A 7,391-nucleotide genomic window follows, 5' to 3' on the forward strand; every position below is an offset into this window, starting at 1 on the left:
TAGTGAATCTTGCTCCAGGATTTTTCTTTCATAGCTCTATTCTGATATCTAAAGACTGGTAGAATCCAAATTCTTTCCTTACCTCTCCAATTTAAGAGGCATCTTAAGGGAATGGGGTGCCCGAAATAGCTTCCAAGCGCTAGCAGCTCCATGCTAACGTAGCTGACCGGCGACTATTGATGACATCGAGTGGGAGTAACGTCCGAATTCGAAGAGACTGTTTTTCCATAATTCTAAATGTAAGGGCAGGAAGAACCTGTAGGGGTAGTGGAAGAATTCAGATTGGGTTTTGGTGTCCCAAAATTATGGCTGGGCACAAACCACAACTATTAATGTCTCCTTCATTATCAATTTTCAAACATTTGACACCTCTTGTATTGAAAAAGGACGCTACCCATACGTCATTACCAACGCAGATTCTCTGATTGGTCAAAGTTCAATTCAGTATGCCTTGAATTGAATCGTTTTGTACACAGAGAACGCAAACAGTCTTAAAAATTTTCGAAGCAGGGCGTAAATGTGAGAGTTTTTCCATAGAGTTTTCAATAGAAGCGAATGCTCAAATGTGAATTTCCACGGCTGGTATCAGGTTTGCTTGAAAAATTTCTGAAGCAAAAAAAGAAAAAAAAATCCAAACTTAACAAATCAGTGAATTTTTATCTATCAAACTAATCTGAATATTATTTTAGAAACATTATACAAAACCAATTAATTTGTAGTTCTGTTCAGCTGGATTTTGTGTGATGAAAAAGTTTTTTGTGAATATCAGTTTCTTTTTCAATGAGCCACTTATCAAAAGTTCTACAGTTATCTGTTCTTAATTTGTCCAGACTCGATTTACAGTTTATGGGATAAAAAAAAATCACACTGGAAAACATGCAAAACATTTATGGCTGTGTGTGAATGATTGTCATCTAACAGATGTTGAACTCGGAGAGACGCCAGCAAAACAAGTTCCAATCTGGTCTGTGGGTGGCAGCTTTGTAACCAGGCCAACCTCTGTCACGCATTTTCTACAAGCTGAAACCTCAGAGTTTGATAGAGTTGACAGCTTTTAAACACAATGATTGTCAAGAAAAAACAACAAAAAGCTATAAGTAAAAAAAAAAGTACAAAAAATATAATTTTCTCTTGTAAGATAATCAAAATGCACCTTTGTATTTGTGCACATATGGAATAATAAGAGAAAATACAGAGTTTAATTTACCAGATATCTGAACATCTACATTTCTTTGTGGTTGATCTGATTTGTTGTACGAAAACTTCTCATGCCATGAGAAGAGAGACAGCTCTACTCAGCCACAATGGAGATTATTTCAATCCCCACATTGTTACCCTCTATGACAACTTTTCCTGCTGATCCCTTTCATCCGAGGGTTTCTGCTCCCTCCAAACTGGCCCAATTAGTGACTCTGCAGTAGCTGGAGTGTATTATGCAAATACAGGCCGTTACTGTAACAACATGAGCAGCCCCCTCTGCTGCTCTACAATAAGGCTATGTTAAATGAATAATATATTTGTTGTGCCTACAACAAGTTCGCTATTGTTGTGCTGGCCTCCGTGCCACTCTGGAAAAGCCATTCAAACAAGATAATCTGTCTGCGTCTCGTCAATGCCTCGCACTGTTCGGCTGTGGATGAAGAACCGAGACAAAGAGACTGTTTGATTGGAAATATAAGGCAACTGTTGTAAAAGAATAAAACATCTTATTGCCGGTTTTTTGTGTGTCCAAGCAGAAACTGCACAAACTTTTACAATCGCTTTTGCCTTTTTTCCCCCCGAGTGTTTACTTCCAGGGTCAGTGGATCTCGGGAACAATTGCCTTTGTCCCTGAGGCCGGTGAATGCAATGGATATAAGGTGTGACTGTTGGGTCAGAGCGGTGAAAGAGGCGATTGTCCTGTCCTCACACCCCAAGGTGTGCCAGGAGACGTCCAACAATGAGGCAACATAATGCTCATCCACAAACTCTGTAAATTTGTAACTCACGACTGCAAAGAAACCATTGTATATTTATCATGAAATAACAAAAACGTTCTGCCCTTTTTTAAAAATAATTTTCCCTGTCATTAAAATATTGTGCTTTTATAGTTTTAGTCTATTATTTTCTTAATGTTTCAACAGCATTATAGCATGTTACTCCTTTTAAATGTAAACTCGATCCTCTTAAAATCACAGAGACACAGGTCCGAGTATATAGAAGAGCTGTGACACTTTGTCTCTTTCTCTGCGGTGACGTCAGGCATCGGTTAGTAAAAATTCATTTCCCACACCTCAGCCACTTAATGACAGGGTTAAGCTGCCACACAATAGCAGCTCCCAGGCATGCATTTGCTAAAAAGTTGTGGCAACGCAGCTTTGCAACGAGAAGATTCGTCAAGCACGAAAACAAAACACAGAGCTCTTAAATCATGCTAGGAATTTATTATTATTATTAACATATGCAGATTTATGTGATTAATAAGTTCAAGTTTCTAAAAATCAAATATTTGCATAATAATGCTGCAAAGATGATTTCATACTAAAATTTAAAAAATTTGATTTACTTTTATGGATTTGCAATCCTATTTGTTTTAAATGTCAATCGCAGTAAAGTTGTTTAAAATGTCAAAAGAGTCACATAGTTTGTTTTGAACTCAGTGGCATGCAGGAACACTCTTGTGTAATATATCCAAAAGCCACTTCAAAGGAACAATAAACAGTTTCCCTGACTGGATAATCCCTCATAATTAACACTTAAGTCACCATTTTTTTTTTTTTTTTTTTTTAAGCGTACTTACAAACAGAATGAGGTCACACCTCAAATCTTGGTGTTTATTTCATGTAAACCCTGAGATCTTCACACATTGTGGTGGAGCGCCCTGTTGCACGTGGCTGTTCTGGCCTATATGTGTGAAAACGCTGCGCTGAGGTCTGGCTTTACCTGCTGGCGCAGACGCACTAGACGTGCGCTATAGCGTGACAGCCCAGGCAGGTTAATGTGTTCTTCCTCCAGGCAAACTGTGAAATACTAGCAGTTGACTAAGTGCCTCTCCCCTGAGGCAGAGTACAAAAAAGTTTTATTTGAACATTTGTAAAGATTTTTGTTTGCAATTACTTGAGAAAATATAATATATAATATAATTATATGGTGCTTATGGTATCTTTATGTTTCAGAAGTCAGCCAGAAGTTATAATGATATAAGAGCTTTACTGTTGTTTGAAAGAGAGCACACTGAGCTTTGTTTCACATCACCTGTGTGAAAAAAAAAATCTTCTTTATTTGCAGAATATAGTGCAATCAATTGGAACCATGCTGTATATTTGGATAATTCCCTATCAGCAACTGTGAAAGTTTTTCTTTGGTAAATTCTGAAAAGATCAATTTAAGGTGAAATTGAAATTTTTTTTACACATCTAGTCAAGATGTAGGTTAAATTCTCCTTGATCATCTTTTTATCTACTTTAAAAGCATACCCAGTGGTCCATTCATTATGATTATGTCCTTTTTACACTGAAAAAAGTGAAACATTGGATTAATTAACAACATTTCTGTAATTTATCACACTTAAAATCATCAAAGTTCAAGGTATTCATCAAATAATATTTTTAATTGATGGTTTACTCAACTTAAAATTTTAATTTGATAAAAAATAATATTTTCAAATGTAACAAATCACAGAACTTTTACAGTGCTGCTAAAATAATAATAATAATAATAATAATAATAATAAATTATTTTTGTAGGGCTTTGTTTCTGTAGAGCGGCAGTAGTTTGTTCAAAATTCCCCTCTAAATTGTGGGCGGGACTGTTGATGCGGACCAACCCCGTCCCCTCTTCCCATCATCCATCTGCTAACACGCTCTTCTGCTAGCTTACAGTCCCACACACCCCTAACCTATTATTACCGTTGCAACAAAAATGATGAGCAATATTGAAAATCTCCAGCTGTACAGTTTTAAACCAGATGCCTCAGAGGAAGAAAATGAAGACATTCCTGGATCTAGTTCTCTACCAGTGGATCTGAGCGGCATATTTTCTAACAAATAAGCTCTCTTTCCAAAGACAATTTTTCGTCTGCTCCTGATTCACGATATAATTAAAGAAATACTTAGTTTACGTTATATATTTCTTCCATTATCAGTAAAAATGCCAAAATAACATGTTTAAAACAACAAAAAACACAATTTTCATCGAGGTAGATGTGTAAAACTCCACCCTAGATTCAATATTGATAATTATATAATTCATGACATTCATTTAACCAACTTAATGACAAAAAGTTACATTTTACATTATGTTTTTTAATGTTATTTTTAGGAACTGTATTGAGCATATCTGCGAGTCTGCAAGTCTTCTTTGCAACATTTTTCACACTCTCTGCCAAACACTCAGACCTTTCTTGCACCCATATAAAGAGACAATGAGGGTATGAACATAAACAAAAACACAAAACCTGCTCTGTTTCTTAAAATCAAACCATAACACATTCATGTATTGTTTATCTAGCTGTACATTCATAATGTGCATTCTCCGCCCTTTAGATGGGTAATGTTTGAAAGGGGGAAGGATGAAGGGAATCATGGTGGTCTGAGTAGACTAAAGTGAAGGCGCTATAAAGGATCTGAAGATGACTGGAAGCGGGTGAGTTAAGTGGTATGTGTTGGTGTTTTGTAGCAGCTGGATGGTGAGTTCTGAGGATGTGTGTGTTTTGACGTGGTTGATGAGGGTTGAATGGGGCACTTGTTGGGAGGAAGAGATACTGCCAGACACCCGCTGCTGGTGGCCCATTATTTTCTTTTTCTGCACAAAACACAGTATCTGCTTGGCAGGAAAGGGGAAACCAAAGAATTATTTATTTTCTTTAAAAAGGGGGGATTGGAATGAGATAAGAACGTCAGTCCCATCCATTCATAAGGAACCCCTCTGATGCATTGTGTTTACACACATGAAAACAATATGCTCATAGAGGGCTGCTGTTCACATCCTGAACTTCCACTCCCCTCTCTCTGACATTTATAGCCCCAACAATAGACTGTAAACCTCCCGGTAGCCCTTTATGGTGCTGATGGACCTGCACTTTTATTACGAGCAAATGCTGAAATTACCACTCATTCTTCTTCCAGCCCTATATTATGTGATTTGCTCCGTGCAACACAAAGTCCAGAGTCTGCTGCCAACACACTGAGGATGACGCAGGTGTTCGGTTCACCAACCTCAGTCCGGCAGGTGAACTCACAGACAGAAAATCAGCCTATTTTAAAAAAAAAAAAACACTAATTTGATCCTCCATTAATGGAGCGGTTATTGTACAAAACATAGAATTAAGGTATTTAATATTGAAAGCAGTAAAAAAAGACCTAAAAATCTGATTTACAAATTAGCTCTACAGTGGATTTGCAGTTAATGAGTCTGGGAAAAGAAGTAGTAGTTTCTGTAAACACTATTGTAATGCTCATATCTAACTCTAATGTCAACAATGGTTAACTGACTCATATCAACTATTATTTTTGATCCCTTAGCTGAAAGGGGCTAGGTGGTGGCTCCTTTAAAGACAGAAAGAAAAGAAAAAACAAGATTCTTTCAGTGGGAAATATTGATAAATAATAAAAAACAAGGATGGACTGACATCATTTGGAATCTATTTTAATGTATAAGAAAGAATTTTTTTTTTGTTTTTTTTATTTGCTGGGCTGCACACTTCTTATCCCAGAGTAGACGCATGTGAGCATGGATGTCAGGTGTGATGTTGGACGCTCCACACAGAGCCCTTCCTTTGTTGTGTGCAGCAGTGTTGCCCCGAGGGCTGCTGCAGCAGCGTGAGTGCGTGGAAACAAGAAAAGCAGCTCTGTTTTTTTGGGTTTCTATCTTGGCTTTGTATGAGCACTTCCTGGCACGCAGTCAAGATCCTGCCCCCAGAAAGAGAAGATTAATGACAGCTAGTCACGGAAAGGCTTTGCAGACTCGGAGAGTAAAGAAGAGGAGAAGTGGGAGAGAAAGGGAGGGAGGAGTCAAACAAAAGTAAAATGTTGAAGTAATAGGTGTTGAGGAAAAGGTGTATGACTCTGTGGGTGTTTGTGTCTGTGTATGCATCAAACACTACTTACAATACCAAAGGGATTATGCAGATTAGCATAATCCCCATAACCCTTCATAATAGCTGTAAAAACATAGTGAACGTAGTGACTGGACAAAAGCCCGTTCACTTCTTTTGGAGTTACTCTAATCCAGCTCATGTCCTCATGTAAAATCTGACTCCAGCTCAAATTTCAGCCTTTCCACTCCAGCTGTGATTTGACTCTTTATATTTCAGCATCCTTACAAAAAAGAAAAAAAAGAAGTTAATTAATTTAATAGGTAATGTTTAGTTAAGGTCCAAACTCTGTTTTTGGTCCTGTGATGATACACTGACAGAAACCACGTCAGCATGTTGTTGTTTTAACCTTAAGGTGGACATGGCACTCTTTTTAAAAAAAAATGACTGATGTAAGCATGACTATTAAATAGACATGAAGGCTCTGAAACTGATATTTTGAAAAACTACTCTTAATCCAGCTGTAACAAGATAACCTCAAGATTTTTTTCAATCATGCAATAATTTGTGGTTTTACTTCAACTTTGTCAGATTTAATGCAAATCAGTTCTGTGGTAGAAAGGTGGAATCCACTTGAGATAAACTAAAATGACTAGAGTGACCTGCTGCAGCCTCTTCATGCCACAGATGTTCTCCTGTCCGCCTGACATCCAGCGAGCGGTCCCACTCCCTCCAGTCCCTGGGGTTGCACGGTGGCACAGCGGTCAGCGCTGTCACCTCATAGTGAGAAGGCCCTGGTTCAAATCTCAGCTGGAACCCCCTGTAAGGAACCTGCATGTTCTCCCCGTACATGTGTGGACTTTCTCAGAGCCTTCCAACCTCCTCCCACAGTCCAAAGCCATCCTTCAGAGGTGAAAGTGAAGAGGGAATGATTGTGTGCCTGACAACAAACTGTTGACCTGTCCAAGGTGTACCTCATCTTCACCCATCAGTAGCCGGGACAGGCTCCAGAATCCCCATGACCCCAAAACTGGCATAGCAGGTTAAAGAAAATGGATGGACAAGAGCGTGACATACCTCTTCAAGCACATTTACACTGGCCTTTTAAGTTTGCACCTCAGTCTTTAGAAAGTCTACTTTGTTTGAAAAGTGTAAAAAGCTTACCTGCATTTCACTGCTGACCTCTTGAGGAAGAGCGTCTAACGGTGAGATGTACTTATGGTGTGAAAGAGAAGGAACCCTCCAACAAACTAAATTGTGGAAGTAAACCAGAGAGAAGGTGGTTTAAACGTGGAAAATTACAATAATAGATTAAAAACAAATCAAAGTGGGAAATACAAAAAAAAAAAAAGTGGAGAAGGTTTTAAGGGATAAAAAT

The sequence above is a fragment of the Oryzias melastigma genome, linkage group LG8, assembly GCF_002922805.2.
Source record: "Oryzias melastigma strain HK-1 linkage group LG8, ASM292280v2, whole genome shotgun sequence".
NCBI lineage: Eukaryota > Metazoa > Chordata > Actinopteri > Beloniformes > Adrianichthyidae > Oryzias > Oryzias melastigma.